Here is a 25155-nt window from a genome sequence, read left to right on the forward strand (position 1 = left end):
ATTCAGAGAGAGTTATGTTCATAGTCAAAAAACACACACATACAGCCAGGCCGGTGTGCTCAGTGGTTGAGCATAGGCCCATGAACCAGGAGGCCACAGTTAGATTCTTGGTCAGGGCACATGCCCAGGTTGCGGGATCCATCCCCTGTATGGGATGTGCAGGAAGTAGCCTATCTATGTTTCTCTCTTATCGATATTTCTATCTCTCTATTCCTCTCCCTTCCCCTCTCTTAAATCAATAAAAATGCTTAGTTTTAAAAATACACACATCTACTTATATAAAAATCATGGGTGGTGTTTATCATGACCACAACCACTGCGACCAAGTGGAAGGAAGTCAGTACTGCAGGGGTTGTCTTGGCAACGGCTGCACCCTCCCCAAAACTGTTTCCAGGAGCTGTTTCCTGTAAGGGCGGGGTTTGAGGCAGGAACCCGCCCTGGGAGCGTGGAGGCATAATCTTTCTAAAGTGTGCCGCACCAGCACTGCCAAGGGTGAACCTGAGTGGGGGCAGCTGAAAGGCTTAGAAAAGACAAACAAGAGAATGAAAGCCAGGTCTCGGTGGGACGCTGCTTCTCTGAGAGACAGCGACCATGCCCACAGCCATGCCTTTATTTTATAGCAGATGCTACGAGGCAAAGTAAGGGCATGACCAAGATGTTTACAACATTCTCCTGCATTTCAATCCTACTCAACTACATGCACCTGAACTCTATCAAGCCTACATTACTCAGGCATGTGGGGCCACGTGTTCAGACCATAGGTTCAAGCTTACAACTACAGCTGTTGGCTATAACTGTGCTGGGAGGGCCCTGCCCTCCAAGCTGGGACTTGCACATGACAATGAGAGAACTGTGCCCTCTCATCAGTCCAAGGCTTGAACCTGTCCAACCACTGTAGCGGCTCCCCACAATAAAGTTTTAATTCTGTTTCTTTGTTACTGATGTTGTGGCCCCACCCTATAACAAAGAAACAATTTCCGGAGGATGAGGCCCAGGAATCAGGATTTTAAAAAGATTCCCAGGTGATTCTAATGTGCAGCCAAGGTTGAGAACCACTGCTATAGATAATATTAAAAATATATCTAAACGTGCAATTCTTTGTCCAAAAAATGAGCATGTTCAAAAATTAAATTAAGAAAATTTGGATATACTTGATGGAGATTTTCACACATATTTGAGTGATGATTCCATTGATTCCACAGATGATGCTGAAAAGGAAAATTTTCCCATCGAATTTCTTAATAGTATTACTCCTTTGGGAATGCCGTGTCATAAATTAAAATTGAAAGTGGGTGCAATCATCATGCTATTGAGAAATCTCAATAGTAAATGGGGTCTTTGTAATGGTACCAGATTTATTATCAAAAGATTATGACCTAACATTATCGAAGCTGAAGTATTAACAGGATCTGCAGAGGGAGAGGCTGTTCTGATTCCAAGAATTTGTCCCCATCTGACACTGGCCTACCATTTAAATTGATTCGACGATGGTTTCCCGTGATGCCAGCATTTGTGACGACTATTAATAAATCACAAAGACAAACTCTAGACAAAGTAGGCATATTCCTGCCTGAACCTGTTTTTGCACATGGTCAGTTATATGTTGCTTTCTCTCGAGTTTGAAGAGCATGTGATGTTACAGTTAAAGTTCTAAGTACTTCATCACAAGGGAAATTAGTCAAGCACTCTGAAAGTGTTTTCACTCTTAATGTGGTGTACAGGGAGATATTAGAATAAGTTTAATCACTTTATCAGTCATTGTTTGCATCACTGTTGTTTTTATATCATGTTTTTGTTGTTTTCATATCATGTTTTTATTGTTGTCATATCATGTTTTTGTCGTTTTTATATCATGCCTCTGTTGTTATATCCTTTTGTTACTGTTTATTTATTAATAAATTTATATATTATTTTCATATACATTTTACTAATTTCCTTTCATTTCTCACACTTCTATTAAAGAGAAAGGGATAAAAAGCAATATTAAAATATCTCTGCTAATTAATTCCCTTTTTTAAAATATATTTTATTGATTTTTTACAGAGAGGAAGGGAGAGGGATAGAGAGTTAGAAACATCGATGAGAGAGAAACATCGATCAGCTGCCTTCTGCACACTCCCCACTGAGGATGTGCCTGCAACCAAGGTACATGCCCTTGACCGGAATCGAACCCGGGACCCTTGAGTCCGCAGCTGATGCTCTATCCACTGAGCCAAACTGGTTAGGGCAATTAATTCCCTTTTAATGTGCACGAATTTTGTGCACCGGGCTACTAGTATATACATAAAAACAGGAAAACAAAGTACCATAAAGAAAAGCCAGCAAAAAGACAGCCAAACTAAACTCAAAGACATTAAATATCAGAACTAATTCAGACACAATAAAAAACAAATTTAATATGTGCCAATAAATAACACAAGCTCAATTACAAGAATGAGACCCTAAAGCGGGGATGGGGAACCTTTTTTCTGCCAAGGGCCAACTAGATATTTATAGCATCATTCACAGGACATACAAAATTATTAACTTAAAAATTAGCCTGCTGCCCTAGCTGGTTTGGCTCAGTGAATAGAGCGTTGGCCTGCGGACTGAAGGGTCCCAGGTTCGATTCTGGCCAAAAGCACATGCCCAGGTTGCAGGCTCAGTCCCCAGTGTGGGGCGTGCAGGAGGCAGCCGATCAATGATTCTCTCTCATCACTGATGTTTCTCTCTCTCTCTCTCTCTCCCTCTCCCTTCCTCTCTGAAATCAATAATAAAAAATAAAAAAAATTAGCCGGCTATATTTAATCAAACATTTAATTAACTCACCCCCAATGCCTTGGCAGGACCAGACCAAATGATTTCAGGAGCGTATGTGGCCCACAGGCTGGACGTTCCCCACCCCTGCTCTAAAGTCAAAGCAAAATTTTTTTAAAGAACCAAATAAAACTTTTAAATGTAAAAATTACAATAATTTAAAGTAAAAACTTACTGGTAACTACAGAGACAGTAAAAAAAAATCACTGGTTGCCAGGGGTCAGGTAGTGGGAGGAATAAATGTGCAGAGTACAGAGGACTTTTAGGTCAATCAAAATTCTCTGTATGATATAGAATGCACAAAACCAAGAGTGAACATAATGTAAACTATGGATTTTTGGTGATTATGATGTGTCCATGTAAGTTCATCAACTGTAAGAAAGACACCACCACTCTTGTGAGGGATGTTGATAATGGGGGAAACTGTGCATGTGTGCAGGCAGGGAATGTATGAAATTATCTCTGTATCTTCCCCCTCAATTTTGCTATAAACCTAAAACTGCTCTAAAAAAAGTCTTAATAAAATAAATAAATAGCCCAGCTGGTGTAGCTGGTCAACCTATGAACCAGGAGGTCACATTTGGATACCTGGTCAGGGCACATACCTGGGTTGTGGGCTCGATCCCCAGTAGAGGGTGTGCAGGAGGCAAATAATCAATGATTCTCTCTCATCATTGATGTTTCTATCTCTCCCTCTCCCTTCCTCTCTGAAATCAATAAAAACATATTTTAAAAAATAATAAAATGAAATAAATAAAATCAAGGGGAAAAATAAACAAAATGTTTGTGCTTAAAAAACAAGGTTAATACTAAGTAATATTTTTTAGTCAATATTCCTGTCAGTATAATGTTAGCAACTAAAACTAACGTTTTATTAAAAGTAGGTAATATGGATTTTTAATTTTATTGAGATATAATTCACATATAATATTATAATTAGATTCAGGTATAGAACATGATTTGATTAATGTATATTGCAAAATAATCACAATAAATCCAATTAACATTACCACTCACAGTTACAAATACTTTTTCTTTGAGGTGATTACTTTTAAAACCTACTCTCTTAGCAACTTTCAACCATACAATATAGTATGATTCACTACAGGTAGCATGCTGTACAGTACAACCCTAGGACTTATTATTTTTATAAATGGAAGTTGCATCTTTGGCCACTAGGAAATGTTGTTTTACAGCTGTAGAGAGACCATGGTATACTAAAGATAGCCCTGAATTAGCAAAGTTACAGACTGGAGTCTGGACTTGGCCATACCACTTCTCTGTGTAACTGGAGACAGGACCTCGGTTACCTCGTATGTAAGATATTAGTATCTATCGTACCTCTCATGCCCACATTTCTAGCATCATGTGAATCTACCAGCTCTTCCAATCTCATTAAATATTAAGGCTAAAATATTGGATAGCCTATTAAAGGTCAAACACTTAACAAAATTCTGAATAAAAATTAGGACACAGTACCAAATCCTCAGAACTAGTCATGTGATAATAAAAATTTGCAGGCTGTTGAATAAGTACCTCCTTAAACCTACCTAGTAGAAAAGGTGAATTTCATTAAGTATCTGAATATCTAGCCCTGTGTGAGAAGCTGTAGAATGTGATTTTCAAACTGTAGCACCCAACTACCATTTTCTTTTTCAGTAAAACAGAATAAATTCTTAGAAAGCTAAAAAATGCTTCTTTTTAATGCCCCCAAAATTTATCATGCAAGTAAATGAGTAAGTTGAAACTAGAAGGACACCTTTGATCTATTATTTTTAAGATACCACCTGCAAAGAGAAAAAAAAAATAAGCTGGGAGATGGCTGCTTCCCATTACATAATTTTTACATAGTCAACCATGGAAAACGCTTATCTGACTGCCTTTCATTCTACCATTATAAGGAAGATGCAAACTGATAACCAGGAATGTTTTCAAGAAGTAAGGTAAGAAATGTCCATAATCTAAAGCTAGAATATGGCAGAAAAAAATGATATCTATGAATACATATCATTGTAGAAAGCTAATTCACAGTTCAGTATATACTGTTTAAGAAACTAGAGAACTTAATATATCTTATCAAGAAATTAAAAGTGATTAAAAAGGATGAACATCTATCTAGAAAACATATTTATCAAGAATACTCTTTTTTATATGAATTATGGCAAACTATCAGTTCCCTGACAATCTTCTTTTTATTTAAGACAAATAAGAAAAAATACAATATATTTTCCCACTTTTGTGTTTCATATCCTGTTTTAGGATCCAACAGATATCATTCCAAGATTAATACTGAAAGAATCATATCAGGTCAGTACCTAAAAGAGAAAACTACCAAAACAGGCAGGAAAGGTTTCCCAAAGATAAGAGAAGCAAGTGACCTTCGTACACCAAAAAAAGTTCTGGAGGCACAGAAAGAGCCAATATGAGAATGTGAACACAACAAAGAGGAAGTGAATGAATCCAGAGCACAGAAGATATGAGAAACAAGTTTCTATATCTTACACAAGAAAGAAACTCAAGGCTGAAAGCCCACACCTGATCTGGAAGACACTGTACATTGTGTCCCTGAAACTGTATCAAAGACAACAGAAATTTTTATGAAATAACAAACCATTACCATATTCTAAGTTTCAGACATCATAAAAAGTCTCAAAGCAGTAGTCTTTCAAGAAAAGGTGAATTTCATTAAGTATCTGAATATCTAGCCTGTGTGAGAAGTTGTAGAATGTGATTTTCAAACTGTAGCATCCAACTACCATTTTCTTTTTCAGTAAAAAAGAATAAATCACAGTACATCTCTCTACTAAGAGTACACAATGGTTCATGAAACTTTTGTTCCTATATTTAAGTATGTAGTACAATTATGTCTAACTGTAAAGACATAAGTCTATTTCTCACTGTGAGTTGAAATCAATAAAGTTGTGGCATACAGTGCTGTGAAAGATTTTTTTTAAAATGCTACGAAAAAAATTGCAAAGTCATAATCTGATTGGGAAGTATACGGTGAATAAAAATTAGTTTTTCATAATGACACAGAGGTAGAAAATTATTTAAAATAAATGTGAAGTTATAGAGCAGAGAATAAGCACCAAACTACAACACAGCATGTATACAGGATGTCATGACAGGAATAACACTGAGAGCTAGAGGATTTGGGAAAGACTTCACAAACAGATGGAACTAAAAGAGCCAAGCCTTGAATTTTCTTCAGAGGTGTTTTCGTTACAGCTTTTCATGTTGGCAAAATGAGAGCCCTGAAGAACATGAGTAGGCACTCAAACATTCCAGGTGTAGGCTCTGCAGTACACTGAGCAAAGGCCTTCAGATCAGGAAGCCTGCACTACTGGCCTGGTTCTAATATAACCTGCTAAAGCACAGGGTCATCTTCCACAAATCACTCTCTGCCTTGCTTTCCTCATCAGCAAAATGCCAGATTTATGGTATCTATTGCATATCTCAAATGCTACAATTCCAAAATAGCAGCAATATAGAGTCACAATCAAAGTGTGGTATTAGGACAAGATATTTCACCCCTTTGTGCTCCAGTTTCCTAATCTGTAAGGACAAACAACACCTTTATCATGGCTTGTTTCTGAAAACCACATAGATGTTTAGAACCATGCCTGGCACAGTAAGCATTAAATAAATTATCTGTCCCTTCTTACCAGCAAATGAACCCCTCAAAAGACTGAAATTCCAAAGTAACTGAGAAAGTCTGTCTAAGAATCTTGTAGTCATTCTAAGAATCTTGGTCTAGGCCAGGGGTGGGCAAACTTTTTGACTCGAGGGCCACAATGGGTTCTTAAACTGGACCGGAGGGCCGGAACAAAAGCATGGATGGAGTGTTTGTATGAACTAATATAAATTCAAAGTAAACATCATTACATAAAAGGGTACGGTCTTTTTTTTTTTTTAGTTTTATTCATTTCAAACTGGCCGGATCCGGCCCGCGGGCCGTAGTTTGCCCACAGCTGGTCTAGGCCCTCTGTAGTGACTTCCTCTGGTTTTAACTCTACCACCAGAGTTAAAATGGGCTCCACAGATAGAGGATTCTTAGAATGACGCAGACTGAACACTGACACTGTACCATCACAGCATAGCTCAGAGAGCTGCAAACACTGAGCATCAGAGGTCAGCACAAAGCAAAGCCAGCCTTGATGAGATAGGATACAAACAGAATAGAGAGGCACCATCTCCAACACTAATGGATAATCTGTCCAAATGTCTCACACTTGCATTCCTGTAAAGAAAATCACTATACAGATACAGGTATTATTAAGTTAAAGTGAAATAAAAAACATGTATATTATTGACTGACTTAATTACTCTCTTACTACTACTACAACAGAACTCATACTCCAGATTCCAGAGGCTAACTGTACTCTAGCCTCTGGTAAAATTATCATCAAATTTAAATCGTTTTGTCAAATATAGAAAGGAACGGGCTACAGTTGGCACTATAAGCGGTTATGTCCAAACATAACCAAGGGTAAAATGACATCACAGCAATGGCAGAATAGGAAGCTCCAGGGGCCAGTCCCTCCACCAAAACCATTAAGCTACTAGTAAAAAGTCCATCAGAATCAACTACCTCAGAACACTTACAACAAGCAGGGGAGTGGCTGGTGAAGAGAGAGGCTGCTGAAGCTGGGTGAGAGAGAGGAGTGTGCAACCCAGCCACCATTTCTCTTTATCTGGAATTCCAGACATTGAAATTACTAGTCAAAGATTTTTAATCAATTGTCTTATATATACTCAAAGAACTAAAGGAAACAAAAGAACTAAAGAAAATCAGGAGAATGCTGTATAAATAAATAAGGGACGTCAATAAAGAGATTATAATTATAATAATTCCAGATTTTTTATTTGCTTTCTTTTTAAAGTATAATAGCTGAAATAAGAAATTCAATAGAGGAGTTCAATGGCAAATTTAGGCAGGCATGAGAAAAAAAAATCAGTGAACTCGAAAATAAGGCAGTTGAAATTATCGTCTGAAGAGCACAATGAAAAAATAATTCAGAAAAATCAATAGATACTGAGGGACCAATTGGACACCACCAAACATACCAACATATGCATGAGAATCCCAGAGGGAAAGAAAGAAGCAAGCAAGCAACAACAAATAAAAAATCTGAAGAAATAATGGCCCAAAACTTCCCAAATTTTATGAAAGACCTGAATTTACACAACCAAGAAGTTCAACAAATTTGAAGCAGAAAAACTTCAACAAGATCCACACATTATAGAGAAATTGTAGAAGACAGAGAGAATCGAAATCTTGAAAGAAGAAACTCATCACATACAAGGGATCTGCAGCAAGATTATGAGCGGAGTTTTCATCAAAAACCACAGATGCCAGAAAGCAGAGGATAACATTTTAAGTGCTAGGAGAGAAAAACTGTCAACCAATTTCTAAAAATGGCAAAATTAATCTTCAGGAGTAAAAGAGAAATTATGATATTCCAAAATAAACCTAAGGGGATTCATTACCAGTAGACCTGTCCTACAAGAAATACTAAAGGGAGCCCTTCCAGCTAAAACGAAAAGACACTAGGCAATAACTCAAAGTCATGTAGAAAAGTAAAGAACACGGATAAATATAAAAGTCAGTATTATTGCACTTTTGGGAGTTATTCTAGTTTTATTGAGAAGTAATTGACATACATCACTGTATAAGTTTAAGGTATACAGCATGATGGTTTGACTTACATATATTGTGAATTGATTACCACAGTAGGTTCATTAACATCCATCTATCTTCTCATACAGATACAATACAAAGAAAAAAATTTTCCTTGTGATGAGAACTCTTAGGATTTACTCTAACAACTTTTTTACATATCATACAGCAGTGTCAGCTATCATCATCATGTTGTATATCACATCCCTAGTACTCATCTCTTATAACTGTACTTTTGATTTTAACCCCCCTTTTTTCATATATGACATAAGAGGAAAACACATTAAACAACTAAAAAACTGTGTTAATGGGTGCACAATTAATATATGTAGAGAGACAGATATGTATAGAACCAGAGTGTTTGTGTACTATTGGTATTATTAAAAACTAGAGGCCAAGTGCACGAAATTTGTGCATGGGGTGGGGAGGCCCTCGGGCTGGCCTGCACCCTCTCGCAATCTGGGACTTCTGGCTCCTAACCAGTCGCCTGCCTGCCTGCCTCATTGCCCTTAACCACTCTGCCTGCCTGCCTCATTGCCCCTTACCAGTCTGCCTGCCTGCCTGCCTGCCTGATCACCCCTAACCACTCTGCCTGCCTGATGCCCCTAACTGCTCACCTGCCTACCTGACTGCCCCTAACCACTCTGCCTGCCTGCCTGATCGCCCCTAACCACTCGCCTGCCTGCCTGATTGCCCCTAACTGCTCGCCTGCCTGCCTGATCACCCCTAACTGCCTCTGCCTGCCTGCCTGATCACCCCTAACTGCCTCTGCCTGCCTGCCTGATCGCCCCTAACTGCTCACCTGCCTGTCTGATTGCCCCTAACCGCCTCTGCCTGCCTGCCAGATCACCTCTAACCACCTCTGGCTCAGCCCCCGCCACTGCGGCTTTATCCAGAAGGACATCCGGAATGACGTCCAGAAGGTCATTCAGCTCTCTGGTCTAATTAGCATATTATGCTTTTATTATTATAGATAGGTTGTCATCAATTTAAGATAATTGTAATCCCCAAGAAAACTAAAAAAATACACAGAAAAGGAAGAAAGGGAATCAAAATGGTACATTACAAAAAAATCAAGTAAATATCAACAGTGACTACAAGAGAATTGGAGGGGAAGGAGCCTATTATCTATACTAATAATAGAGGACTACGCAAATTGTCCGGGACTCTGTCACAGTAACGACCGAACAGCAGGCTGCGTGGGGCAACAAGGCCAGAAGGGGGGGTAGTGAGAAACGATCAAACGACAGAACAGCAGGCTTCATGAGGTGACCAGGCCGGCAGGGGGTTAGGGAGGGATGACCAAACGACTGAACAGCAGGCTGCGTGGGGCAACCAGGCCGGCGGGGGGGGGCCATGAGGGGTGACCAGGCCAGCGGGGGGGGGCAGTTAGGGGTGATCAGGCAGGCAGGCAGGTGAGCAGTTAGGAGCCAGCGGTCCCAGATTGTGAGAAGGTTGTCCGACTGCCGGTTTAGGCCTGATCCCGTGCACAATTTCATGCACCAGGCCTCTAGTTATCAGATAAGATATTTTAAGTAAAAATTTGATAATAATACTATATTACATACTTAAAAGTTAAGAGAATATATCTTTTTTAAAATATATATTTTTTATTTTTTTAAAATATATTTTATTGATTTTTTTACAGAGAGGAAGGGAGAGGGATAATTAGAAACATCGATGAGAGAGAAACATCGATCAGCTGCCTCCTGCATACCCCCTACTGGGGATGGGCCTGCAACCTAGGTACATGCCTTTGACCGGAATTGAACCTGGGACCCTTCAGTCCGCAGGCCAATGCTCTATCCACTGAGCCAAACCGGCTAGGGCAAGAGAATATATCTTAAATGTTATCAACACACACACACATACACACACATACAGTTATTTATGTGAGGGAATGGAGGTGTTAAATAACCTTATGGTGGTAATCAATTTGTAATATATACATGTATCAAATAATCACATTGTATACAAACCTTAAACTTACATATGTTATATGTCAACAATATCTCAACAATGCATGGAGGAGAAGTTATGAGACAAATAAGAACATCATCCTATATAAATAAAAGGCTAATATGCAAATAGACCAAATGGCAGAACAACCGAACAACTCAACAACTGGTCGCTATGACGTGCGCTGACCACCAGGGGGCGTGTGCAGAACATGGTGGGCGTTGGCCACGGCGGGATGGTGGAGCAGGTGAGCAGGGGCACCAGACCAAGGCAGGGCACTGGTCGCTATCATCAGGGCGAGCCTCTGGTGGTTACTGAAAATTCTTTACTCCTGCGTGCCGCGATCCTGCCCGGCGCTCACACCCGCTACCGGCGCTGGCCCCGCTCACATCGCAGCCAGCACCGGAGCCACCGCTCACACATGCTGCCGGTGCCCAGCTCTGGTTCTGATCACGCAGCACCATCAGTGGGTGCAAGCGGCGGCTGCAGGCCCTGATCGCCTCTGAGGGCTTCTCCACCTCCCCCTGCTTTTGAGGGGCAATCGGGGCAGCAGCTGCCGCTCACACCTGCCGCTGGAGCCAGCCCAAATCGCTCTGCGCTGTCTTTTATTTTGAAGAAAAAGTTATCGTATACTTCAGGAAGCTTATGGTGAACATGCTCCATCTCAAGATACTTGTGAACGCTGGTTTAAATGCTTTAAAAGTGATGATTTCGATGTGATAGTCAAAGAACGTCCAGGTCAACCGAAAAAGTCTGAAGACCAACAATTATACAAGCATTATTGGATGAAGATGCGTATCAAACTCAAAAACAACTTGCAGAAAGATTAAACGTTGCTCAGCAAACAATTTCCGATCATTTACAAGTAATGGGAAAGATTTTAAAGGAAGGAAAATGGGTGCCACATCAACTGAACGAAAGACAAATGGAAAACCAAAAAGTCATCAGTAAAATGTTGCTTCAGCGGCACAAAAGAAAGTCTTTTTTGCATCGAATTGTGACTGGCGATGAAAAGTGGATTTATTTTGAGAATCCCAAATGCACAAAATCATGGGTTGATCCAGGTCAACCATCAACATCGACTGCAAGGCCAGATCGCTTCGGAAAGAAGACAATGCTCTGCGTTTGGTGGGATCAGAAAGGTGTGGTGTATTATGAGCTTCTAAACTGTTAATACTGATCACTACCGATAACAAATAATTTGAACCACGCTTTGATCGTGAAACGACCAGAATGGGCCAGAAGACATGGCAAAGTAATTTTGCTTCATGATGACACACCATCACACACTTCAAAACCAGTTAAAGACACATTAAAAGATCTTGCCTGGGAAGTATTAACCCACCCGCTATATTCACCAGAACTTGCTCCTTCAGATTACCACTTGTTCTGATCGATGGCACACATACTTTCTGAGCAGCACTTCAAAACGTACTAAGAAGTGGAAAATTGAGTCTCTGAATGGTTGCTTCAAAACAAGAAAAGTTATATTGGAACGGTATCCACAAATTACCGGAAGATGGGGGAAATGTGTAGCTAGCAATGGACATTACTTTGAATAAAGCACTTCTGATGTTTCTCTTGAAATTATTGTGTTTTCTTTGATTACAAATCCACCATTATAAACCGGTACATCAGCTACATCTCCAGCTAGACTTACCAATTTCATGTAGTATTTTTAATATGTTCTGCTATGAAACAAAAGGAAATTAGCACATTTTTCTTTCCTTCTACATCTCGTTTCCCCCACCTCCCAATTACTTCTTTATATATCCAAGAATTATAATACTTACTTTTGCTTCTATAATTATAACTAAATCTGCCATGCTTTATTCAAAAAAACATAAGTGGAAAGAGATTACTCAAATGGTAGTGAGTGTATACGAAGGCAATTGACAAATGAGAGGGGAGGACAGAGATGTTGATAACTTCAGAAGAAAATTATAGTTACGTATGCTAAAAAGTTTATAGATAACTAGTAAAAAAATAGGCCCCCTTTATTCAGTCAGAGAGGGGGGAAATAAGAGTTCAAAGAGTTCAAGGTGGGAATACGTATATCTACATGCACAAACAAGGTGAACTTCCATCCAAATCTCTCAAAAAAGACGGAATTACTTTCTATCCAGGTTACTTTTTATCTCAGATTACAAAAAAAATACTCACAATTACCTCATTTTGAACAACAAAGGGTTATCCAAAGAAGTATCATGGACCTGAAACAACCTCAATAAATGATAGTTCTAGATGTCTTTACAGAAGAATTTGAACACATTGATTAATTATGCCTAGAAAAATGATCTCATTATTATACATGATGTATGTGATCATAAAAACCTTTAAAATCACTTTTATAAAGGAGAGAATAGGTCAGCAATCGGTGACATATTATGTGGGAATATCAGCAAACAAGCAAACAAAAAACAAACTGTCAATAAATAGAAATGCTCTCCCAAGCCACAGCATCCACTGATGCCATCAAAAACGCATGTGGGCCCTGGCTGGGTTGGAGTGTTTTCCCATACACCAAAAGGTTGGGTTTGATTCCCAGTCAGGGCACATACCTAGGTTCGATCCCTGGTTGGGGCGCGTATAGGAGGCAACCAATCAATGTTTTCTCTCGCATCCATGTCTGTCTGTCTGTCTGTCTCTCTCTCTCGCTCTCAAATCAATAAAAAAAAAAAACATGTCCTTGGGTGAGGATTTTAGAAAAAAATGCATGTGAAAAGTGCTGTGTAGAGATATACTTAAATAAAAAAAAGATGATATGCTGACAAACTATACTAGATATCACAAAAAATAACGAGAGATGAACAAAACACTGATGTGAAAGATATTCATGAATAATTATATGAATAAATCATACAAATAAAATATTATATAATAAAAGTCTAATATGCTAAGTGTCTGGTTGACCATTCAACCAATCAAAGCATAATATGCTAATGATATGCTAAGGCCACTCAACCGCTTGCTATGACGTGCACTGACCACCAGGGGGCAGACAGTCGACCGGTCGACCAGTCGCTATGACGTGCACTGACCATCAGGGGGCAGATGCTCCAACCAGTAGGTTAGCTTGCTGCTGGGGTCCGGCCGATTGGGACTGAGCGAGATGGGCTGGACATGCCTTGGAGCCCTCCCATGGTCCCTCCCCAGTTGGCCAACCTCCTGTGTCTCTCCCCGCCCCTGATCGTACAGTGGGGGGACGGGAGGGGTGTCACTCGGCCTGGCCTGCGCCCTGTCGCAATCCAGAATCCCTCAGGGGATGTCAGAGAGCCAGTTTCTGCCCAATCCCACAGGCCAGGCCGAGGGACCCCACTGGTGCATGAATTCATGCACCAGGCCTCTAGTATTATCATAAAATTAATGAAAACATTTATAATTTTTAATCTCAAATCTAGTATTAATGAAAACATTTATAATTTTTAATCTCAAATCTCTATGTATATCAAAATTTGTAAGTTAAATACAAGTAACCCTTTACCATAGCGTGTGAATCCCTAAAAATTTATAATTCAAACTCTTAAATATTAAGGTCTATGACATATATATTATTAGACATCTGCTATTTTATATACAGGCATATAACCATATATAAACATTTACTGCCAGAAGCAAGTATGAGAAGGGGTGGGGGAATGACAAAGGAAAACATGCTTTCTTCACTTCCCAAGCTGCGTAAGAATATGCCATCTCATTTTGTCTTAGAATTCAGACAGCAACAGACCCTTTTACCACCCACTCTTCCCACTGGAGGCCTGAGCTACTGCTGTTAAGGGCCATTTCCCCAACACAGGTCAATTGTGAAAAAGCAACAAGGAAGAGTGGTCAAGTTTCCCACTGCTGCAGGATTCCGAAATGATTCCTGCTCTAAGAAGATATTTTATGCAGAACTCTAATTTTCTGCCCTACTGCTGAGGGTGAGAGTGTTAAGTGACTATAATAAAGCAAACTGTTTTCCATGTTCTATTCCACCTACTGTCTTCATTTCAAAATAACTATGACTTGCTTGAGAAGCACCAAAAAATTTAAGGCTCTTAAGACCTACTCTTATGAATAACTAGAACAAAACAGACCTTAATACAAACCCTTTGAATAGTTTAATAGGATAAAATTTTTCTTCAAAAGAGAGAATAAAGTAGATAAATAACTTATCCTAGATTAGTTTATGGAGTTAATTCAAACTAATTAGAGAGCACAGACTTTCTGATTTCTAAGTGTATGCATACATACTGACTACCCACAAATATGTACTGACTACCCACCAGGCACTACTAGGACAAATATGCACAATATATGGTCCTATCCTCAGGGAAGACACAATATAAAAGAGGGGGACCTAGACCGAACACATAAAAAGTCAAATCACACAACATTTAAATAATAAAATAATACATGGGATTTTCCTCAAAATAATCCAGGAAGGTTTAAAGTATGTAGGAACAAAAAAAGACACAAGTTGGTCCACAGATGGTTTTTTGCTGCAGCTAGTACATAATACTATTCTTTCCATTTCAATACATGTTTAAGTTTTTCTATAATAAAAAAGATTAGGCATGGTTAACACAAAATACAATATATGATTAACTGCCAAATAAATGATCTGGATAGTAATTGCATTAGTTCCAAAAGAGACATCCCTGCAAATAAAATTATCACAAGTAAGACACCACACAAGGCGAGACTTAAACCTCAGTCAGACTGGGACTTTTCACTGACAAGCTACTGTGAATGCATCACTGTGGTGGACAGAAATTCAAGCATTCCCCTGGAATATGGGCAGGACCTGTGATGTGCTTCTAACCAACAAATTATGACAAAGATGATGGGACATCACTTCTGTGATTGTGTTACATTATAGAAGACTCCGTATTGTTCTCTGACTCACTTACTCATGAAAGCAAGCTGCCATGCTGTGAGGGCTTACATAGAGGGCCACATGACTAGTTCCTTGGAGCTGAGGGTGGCTTCCAACCCTCACTCCATCTTACAACAAATCAAAACACCCTTAGTGAGTTTAGAAACAGATCCATGGCCAGTCAAGACTCCAGATGAGAACTGAGCTCTGGTCAACACATGGGTTGAAGCCTTGCAGTTGGCACAGCTTACCCACAGAAGCTATCCTATATAATAAAGGGCTAATACGCAAATTGTCCCCTCGGGAGATTGGCCAGGAGTTTGATTGCTCACTATGACATGTGCTGACCACCAGGGGGTGGCACAGAATGAAGGAAGGCCCCTGCTGGCAGCCGGAAGGACCCAATCGGCCCTGATCGCTGGCCAGGCCTAGGGACCCTACTTGTGCACGAATTTCGTGCACCGGGCCTCTAGTTATGTAATAAATGTGTGTTGGCTTAAATTGCTAAATTTGTGACAATTTGTTCCATGGCACAGAAAATTAATACAACATTCCCTTCTATTTTCAATTCAAAAGCTCCACATTTACCATGTTTTGTGTAGTGTTTGCCCCTTTAATTGTGCTATTATTACTTCTGTTGAGTTTAAAGAAATATGAACTCTGGAACTGTAGAACAGGGCAGAGAATCCATGTAACAGGAGATCAAATGTCCCAGTCTGCCTAGAGGGTGTGTGCCAGTTGTCATCATGACATAAGTAACAGCACACCTTTTCACTCCCAAAGAGCCCCAGTTTAGACGATAAATGATCATTCAGCCCTATATTCATTCACCTTCTACATATTAATCATTATCTTTCCAGACAAGATTATCTTATTCTTTCCATTTGCTCCAATTGCATTCATATCTCTAATCATTACAGTTAACATTTTGCTAAATTTTTCCCAGATTGATGATTTCTATGGCAAAGATGTTCATCATACAGATCAAAACACAATACTTACTGTGCAAACACACTTAATAGAGTTTGCCTTACCCTACCTCTGAATGGAGTGTTTTTAGTTCCTATAATATTACATTCCTACAACTATGAGAAGTTTCCTACAGTTTATGCTACATACTTGTATAAAATTATTTCAAAAATAGTCACTCATATAAACTGGTAATACCTGAAATTCCTTTAGAAATAGAGAGCTCTCTCTTATAGCAATTTCACATATGCAAGTCCCACTTTAATTATTTTACATAGGTAGGATAAAAATAAATGTAGGTAAAGTCACACTGGCTGGGTGGTTCAATTGGTTGGAGCATCCTTCCATACAATTGTGGGTTCAATTCCCAGTCAGGGCACATACCTAGGCTGCGGGTTTGATCTCTAGTCGGGGCACATACAGGAGGCAGCCAATTGATGTTTTTCTCTCTAAAATCAATAAAATCATATCCTTGGGTGAGGATTTAAAAAAATGTAGGTGAAGTCATATATATAAGTACTTGCCTATACTGATTCATGTATTTACAGGGTGGGGCAAAAGTAGGTCTACAGTTGTTCATATGAAAAATAACACAATAATAATACAAAAATATACTGTTTTGAGTACTCACAACTGTAAACCTACTTTTGCTCCACCTTGTATTTTAAAAGCATTTTCTTCTATGTACTAGGTACTATGCTAAGGATATGGGATACAAAGTCAGCTTACTTCTACAGAAAAGGAAATTGAGGTTCTGCCTTTGTTGTTCACAGACTACTTGCTGATTACCCTGTAATAAGGTAATACAAATTATTTTCCACTTGCAAATATATTACTAGTGTAGATACATTAAAAATCACAATATGCAATATAAAAGCTTTTTACAAAACCTATTTAAAGTTTCTCATCTAATACAATTCTAATCTCAAAAATTGAGTTCTTTTATGTTTTGTGTGGGGCATAATAGAGAAAAAGTAGAAAATTTCACGTACTGTCCCTTAAAATTAAAGATAGTGGGAGTGACTTGGAGGGAACATAATAGTGGCTTCAGAAGTGCTGATAATATTGTATCTTAATATTGGAGCTGGTTGCATAGGTGTATTTAGTCTGAAAATTCATTGAGGTTTTCACTTAATGTTAGGCAAATCAATATTTATATATATAAAAGCCTAAGCGACCATTATGACCGAACAACCGGAACAACCAATGACCGGCTGGTAGCTATGACGCACACTGACCCAGACCTTGCTTCTGGGGCCCTGACAGCTCCGAATCTGATTGACCCACACCCTGGACCCAGACAGGAGGACCCCACCCATGCACGAATTTGTGCACCGGGCCTCTAGTTATGAAAACACAAAAAGTCAAAAGTTTAGAATATGAAATCTTAGATCTACATCAACAAGGACTATTAATCAAATAATTTTTAATGCTTATTATGTCCTTATAGGCCAAATAGGCTCAATAACAATAATAGATACTATTTAAAAGTATCTATCATGGGCCAAATACTATACCAGGTACTTTACATACATGATCTATTTTAATTTCAAAACAACCCTTTTAGATATTATCCTAATTTGATAGATAACAAAATTAGCTATTTGAATCCTTAAAAGATTGAAAACTTGATTAATGCTATTCATTCTTCATATGTAAATAAAGTAATATCTAAATATAATAAACTCACTTTAAAACAGTGGTTCCCAAACTTATTTGGCCTACCGCCCCCTTTCCAGAAAAAATATTACTCAGCCCCTGGAAATTAATTTTTTTTTAAATTTTAATAGCAGTTACTCATCGCCCCCAAATGCACCTGTGGCCATCACCGCCCCCCTGGATCGCTGCAGCACCTACCAGGGGGCGGTAGCGCCCACTTTGGGAATCACTGCTTTAAAAGATTTTAACTTGAGCCCTAGCCGGTTTGGCTCAGTGAGTACAGCGTCAGTCTGTGGACTGAAGGGTCCCAGGTTCGATTCTGATCAAGGGCACATGCCCGGGGTTGTGGGCTCAATCCCCAGTAGGGGGTGTGCAGGAGGCTAAATCAAGGAAGAGAAAAGTATAATTCAAGACTACAAAGAGAAGGCTCTTAATCCCTAGAGAGGAGAAGTACATTTATCAGAAGTTTCCAGTCCCTGACTATCCTTGTCTTAAAGTGACACTACTACTGTGTTCGCCAGACCTTTCCCAGCCTTTTTCCCTCCCCTTTCCACTCACCCTGAAACTGTCCTAAATTCTGACTGGGGATTTTCACCTGTAGTAAGAAGAGAATGTGTAGGCAAATCAAGAGAGGTACTATGTTACTGAAACTCATTCTGCTGATATAGGGAATTCATACCTTGTGATTATGAGTTCAGTCAGCCATGAAAATAAATACAGGGTTCCCAGCAGACACCTAAAGAATTGAAGAAGGGAACTAACATTTACTGAACTGGATACCTGATATGCACTATCTTATTTACTCCTATCAACAAACCTTAAAGCAGTATTTCTAGACAAGCAGCTGAGTATGATAGTTATAAATCAAGACTCTGAATCCAAATTTCAGGGACCTGGATCCCCACTCTAACAGTTTCATTGCCATATGATGTGGGGGGAAAATCCTTCAGCTATATGTGCCTCAGTTTTCTTATCCATAAAAGATAACAGTTCCAACCTCACAGTGTTGTGGAAACTGAGTGAGTTGGTATGGGTAAAGAGCTGAAAATAATGCCAGGCAGACAGTAAGTACTACCTAATTTTTACACATTATTTTTGGCCCATATAATAGACAGAACTAACTCAAGAATTTAAAGTAATTTGCCCCCAGCTGTAACTAATAAATGGCAGTGGGGAAACCTAAACACAGGTCTCTGGTCAAATGCAGAGTTCCCACTCTTAACTACACCTACCTTCCCCTTCCTCCCCAAATATGGAGGTCTCCTCAAATAACTATAAAAGTATAAGGTATTTCCCAGTGAGTTTCCTTCTTGAAGAATGACAGGCGGCAAAAGATATGAAATTCTGAGCTACACTCTTCTCCATATGGCGACAGTAGCCCTATGAATGAACTATTTGCCATAATATTACTGAACTATAGTAACCATCAGTGCTGAACCATTTGGCTAAGAAACTGAATTTATGGGAAAATGAATGATGAGCTCCAATCAACTAACATAAACTGGCTCCTACATAACTTCAATTTAATTACTATGTTGAACCAATTCATTTAGAATCTGCTCATCACTGTGAAATATCATGATCTTAGATTAGTTCCCCTACAGTACTTATCACTTTAAAGGGCTAGTTGTCCTAAGGTCCCTTTTAACTTCAAAACTCTATAAATCTGTAACATCAAACTTTTGTTATCAATAGAGAAAATGAGAAACAATTAAAATAAATTGGCCCTCAAGAGGTTACAGAATAGAAGGAGATAGGAGGGGGAAAAAATCTGTTGAGAGCACTAGCATTAATAACTAATTCAATCACCCACAGAACAGTTAAAAGGGTATTTACTAGTAATGATCCAAATTTTGTTTTAAAAATGTTTGCCATATATCCTAAAGGCCAGGATAACATACACAAACATGTTATCAATTACTAGTAACTAATGTATTATAGTTGACTTTTAGTATTTTTTTACACATTTCTGTCCATTTCAAACATGTATTCCTTTTATAACCAGTAAAACAATTAAATTTCTTATTAAGTACCCATGTAAGTAAAAAAAAAAAAAAAAATTACATAGTTGTAAAAGGCTGGAGGGTAGAAGGTAGGGAGGGGATTGAGCAGGTACAAAGATGGGAAAGGGGGGGGGTAAAAATCAAGCAATTAGTTAACTACATCCACTACTGGAAAATGTCAGCCATTATTAGATTAATGCAAAATTAAGTATAAATTCCATCACTGTGGAGGTCTGATACTGACTTATAAGTGAGGTTATACAAACTAGTAAAAAAGATAACTAAACTAACCAATTGCTACTCCCCTTTAAAAAGTACAGTACCTTAGGTCCTTACCTTGTTTCTGAAAGGACTTACGATGACAATATTTCTTTAACCTACCATCTGGTATGGGTTGAACTGTGCCCACCCCCTAAAAAAAGGATATACTGAAGTCATAACTCTCAGTAGCTCAGAATGTGACCTTATTTAGAAGTAGGTCTTCACAGAAATTATGAATTTAAAATGTGGATATTAAGGTGACCCCTAATCTAATGAGTGGTGTCCTTATAAAAAGGGATAATTTAGACACAGACACAAAGGGGAGACAATGTGAAAAGATACAAGGAAAGATGGTCATCTACAAGCCAAGGAATCCCTGAGGCTATCAGAAGCTGGGAGAGAAGCCTAGAATAGATCTCTCTTTAGTATGTTCAGAGAGGGCATAGCCCTGCCAACACCTTGAATTTGGACTTCTGGCCTCCAGAACTGTACAACAATAAATTTCCCTTGTTCTAAGCCACCTAGTTTGTAGTACTTGTTTCATAAGCCTTAGGAAACTAATACACCGTCCTATAAACTCTATGCAGCTGAACAGCCTCACGTTGACTGCCTTTTAAAAGAGCTAGCAGTGAACAATTTTGTTTGTAGAATAAACCCACATATAACTTTTGACTCCCCAAAAACTTAACTACAGTTGTCCTTCTGTGTCCACAGGAAATTGGTTCCAGGACCCACCCTGGATACCCAAATCCGTGGATAGTCAAGTCCCTTATACAAAACTAGAGGCCCAGTGCACGAGATTCATGCACTCAGGGAGGGGGGAGGAGGTCCCTCAGCCTGGCCTGTGCCCCCTCCCTGTGCCCTCTTGCAGTCCAGGAGCCCTCGGGGGATATCCAACTGACGGCTTAGGCACACTCCCCATGAGCCGTGAGTCCGGCTTCTGGCTGAGCGGCGCTCCCCTTGTGGGAGTGCACTGACCACCAGGGGGAAGCTCCTGCGTTGAGCATTTGCCCCCTGGTGGTCAGTGAGCATCATAGCTACCGGTCAGTCGGTCAACCGGTAGGCTGGTCGCTTAGGCTTCTATATATATAGATGGCACAGAACAATGCATATAGTCAGCCTCCACATCCTCAGATTCCCAACCATGGACTTAGAATACTGGTTTTAATCCACAGTTGGTAGAATTCACAGATGTGAAACCTAGAAATAGGGAGGGCTGCCTAGGTAGTTATTGAAAAAAATGTGCATGTAAGTGAAGCGGCACAGTTCAAACCAGTGTTGTTCAAGGGTGAACTGTACAGCACAACTACTAATCTGCAGGCACAATATACTAGTACAACTTATGTAAGGAATTTGTACTGTTATTTCATTTTAGTTTGCTTCCAATTTTCTTATGAATGTCTTCTATGTAAGGAATTTGTACTGTTATTTCATTTTAGTTTGCTTCCAATTTTCTTATGAATGTCTTCTATGAAAATGTTTGTAATATTTAACTATAGTAATATATTCTCAGTTAAGACATAACAAATCTAAATTAATGTAATCATTCTAACATATAAAGTTGATATATTATGCTATAACTGAAATGGTAAAACAAAAACAATACTTCGAACTAAAAGGTATAGGTTTAACATAAGCTAGAATTTAATATATGTGATGAGAACAAAGAGACCCACAAACAGACACATGATAATAAAAATGCTGAACATCAAAAACAAATAGAAAACCTTGAAGCAACAAGAAAGAAAGGATAAGTCACTTATAAGGGACCACCAATAACTGACTTCTCAGCAGAAACAATGCAGTTAAAGGAAGTGGGGTAACATATTCAAAGTACTCAAAAAAAAGCTGTCAACCAAGAATACTAAATCCATGAAAGCTTTCAAACTAAATGTGAAATAAATAAAATGAAATGAAATGAAACACCTGACAATTTTTTGCTAGCAGACACATCTTATAAGAAATACTAAAGGAGGTTATTCAGGCTGAAAGCAGGTGATCTCGGCAGTAATTCAAGTCCATCTGAACAACAACTAAAAGAGAACCTGTAATGATAATTATTTCCCTAAAAAGAACACTATCAATACTTTTTTCCTCCTTCTTTCCTCTCTTAACCAATTTAAAAAGAAACTGTATAACATTATATGTGTGTATATAAGGTATTACTCAGCCTATAATATATATAAATGTAATTTATATGTAACATATTTACCAATAACAACACATGAGATGATTGAGAACAAAGCTGTATTGGGCTTAGGAAATAGAGATGGTAAATTACTAATTACAACAATGTATTGCTTGTTTTCTAACATTAGCAGGTGTAATATGAATAAAAATGCCACAAAAAGGGGGGGGGGGCTTATAGTATTCAAACCTCAAGTTCACTTTTATAGTCTTCAATATAAATGATAGTTGTTTAGATAAAATGGACATATATTCGTGTAAATATATAAAGTGACAGCATATAACTACTGTGTTGTTTCAAATAAAATAATTTCTGTAAAATCTAGTAACAATAAACTACTACAAAAATGAAAATGGCAAGAGTGAATACCTCACCTGTGTAAGAGCAAAAAGTTGTATTACAGTCTGTTAATTGGTACAATAGAGTTACAATTCTTATGTTTGAGGATTCAACAGACAACCTTTCCCTTTCTAGAGACAATCCTTGCAAAGCTCATATACCCACTTTTCTGATATTTGAATGCCATGAATTTAAGTCTCATCTCCCCAGTAAGACCAAATCTTCTTTAAGAAACTGCTCTTGTGCTCTGGCCAGTATGGCTCAGTTGTTTGAGGATTGTCCCATGCACTCACTGGTTGGAGCACAGGGGCAGAAGGCAGTCAATGGATGTTTCTCTCTCGCAACCCTCTTCCTCCCTCTTTCTCTAAAATCAATAAAAACATATTTTTAAAAAAGAAAGAAACTGCTCTTGTGCCCAATTCACCTAGCACAGTACTGAATAGATTTACTGGTTCTTCTCTTTAGCATGTCTCTTCTTAATCTTCCCTATTCTCTTGATTTTCCTCTAAACTCATAAGCAAAATGTGAAAAATAAAATTCCTAAATGTCCAGGTTTTTGTTTCAATCTACTTCTCTTAAATTTCCTGAGCTATCAAATCTAATGATGAAAGTTGTTTAATAACTGCAAATCAAAAATCATTTGAGAGCTGGCAATCCTAAAGTTAGAATTTCTTCTAACAATTATCTTTAAACATGAAAAATCTCACATTCTACAAGAATCTCCCTATCTTTCCACTTTGCATAAGAAATATCCCAAGTAACCCTTTCCCATCCTTTCTTCCTGAGGAAGCACACAGTCCGTTATAAAGTCTGAGGACAAACATTACTGAGACATTGAACTACATAAGCAATTTTAATAACTAAACTCTTATATATTTGCTAGTTGTTTCATTCACATTCTCACCTCCTCTCTAAAACCCTTTCCCCTTCTTCATCTTCCATAAAATACTTTTCAAATCCCACCCAGCTCCCTCTCCACCACTCCCAAAAGCCCTCTTCTCCAATGGGCCCAGACTTCCAAGTGTCATCCTGCCTTCCATGTAAGCATCATTAACACTTAGCTATCAAGTCTGCATCACTCACTGTTCACCTTGTTATGTATAAGCCTGGTCTTTCCAAATAGACTGCCTTTAAGGACAAAAACTGAAAAACCTTTGCATATCTAGTGTCTGGTACAGATCCCTATTTACTGAACATTAATTGATACTGATTGTAAAAATGGACCTGACTGCTCCATTGATGTGATGGGATGACTTGTAAAGATATTTGAAGTCCTAACCCCCAGAACCTCAATTATTTGGAAACAGTAATCAAGTTAAAAGGTCATGCTGGGCCCTATATAAAGGGTCTTCAGCTCTCTTTGCCACATCTACTGCAAGAATGAAGACCATTCTCAGCAATCAGACTGTGGACATCTCAGACAATATCAGTATCATTCTGAAGGGACATACAGTTATTGGGAAGGGCCCCAGAGGGACCCTGCGGGGGGACTTCAACCACATCAATGTAGAACTCAGTCTCCTTGGAAAGAAAGAGGCTCCGGTTAACCAATGGCGGGGAAATAGAAAAGAAAGGGCCACCATTTGCACTATCTGGAGTCATGTACAGAACATAATCAAGGGTGTTACATGGAGCTTTCATTACAAGATGATATCCGTGTATGCTCACTTCCCCATCAAAGCCATTGTTCGCTTGTTGAAATCAGAAATTGGGCGAAAAATACATCCACAGGGCTCAGGTATTGCTTGTTCAACTTAACATATATCATATGTTGCTTGTTCAACATAACATATATCAAGCCCAGATATATTTCACTTAACATATATCAAGCCCAGATATATTTCACTTAACATATATCAAGCCCAGATATATTTCACTTAACATATATCAAACCCAGAAAGTTGAGTGGATTTTTGAAGGAAATGACATTGAACTTGTATCAAATTCAGCTGCCGAAACAAGGATATCAGGAAATTTGGGGATAGTTCCTATTGTTTCTGAAAAAGGAATAGTTCAGTAGGCTCATGAATAAGATATAAGTTGTCCAAAAAAAAAAAAAAAGATATGTTGTCCAGCTATACAAACAGCAAGATGTTGAATGATTCCTTAGATTCATTTGCAATATTTAAAAGATGCGGTAAAAGCCATGTATTGATTGGGGGAGGAAGAGGGGTCCTTAAAAAAGGAGGAAATTTAGATTCAGAGACAGACATGCACAGACAGAAAACAATGTAAATCGAAACAGACACAACAGAGGCAGAAGATGGAGTGATACATCTAAATGCCTAACATTGCTAGCAAACCACCAGAAGCTAGGAGAAAGGCAGAGAACAGACTCTTCTTAGAGGCCCTTCAAAGGAACCAACTCTGCCAACTCCTTCATTTTGAACTTCTGGACTCCAGAATTGTGAGACATAACTGTTATTTTAAACTACACAGTTTT

The sequence above is a fragment of the Myotis lucifugus genome, unplaced genomic scaffold (assembly GCF_000147115.1).
Source record: "Myotis lucifugus unplaced genomic scaffold, Myoluc2.0 scaffold_227, whole genome shotgun sequence".
Classification (NCBI taxonomy): domain Eukaryota; kingdom Metazoa; phylum Chordata; class Mammalia; order Chiroptera; family Vespertilionidae; genus Myotis; species Myotis lucifugus.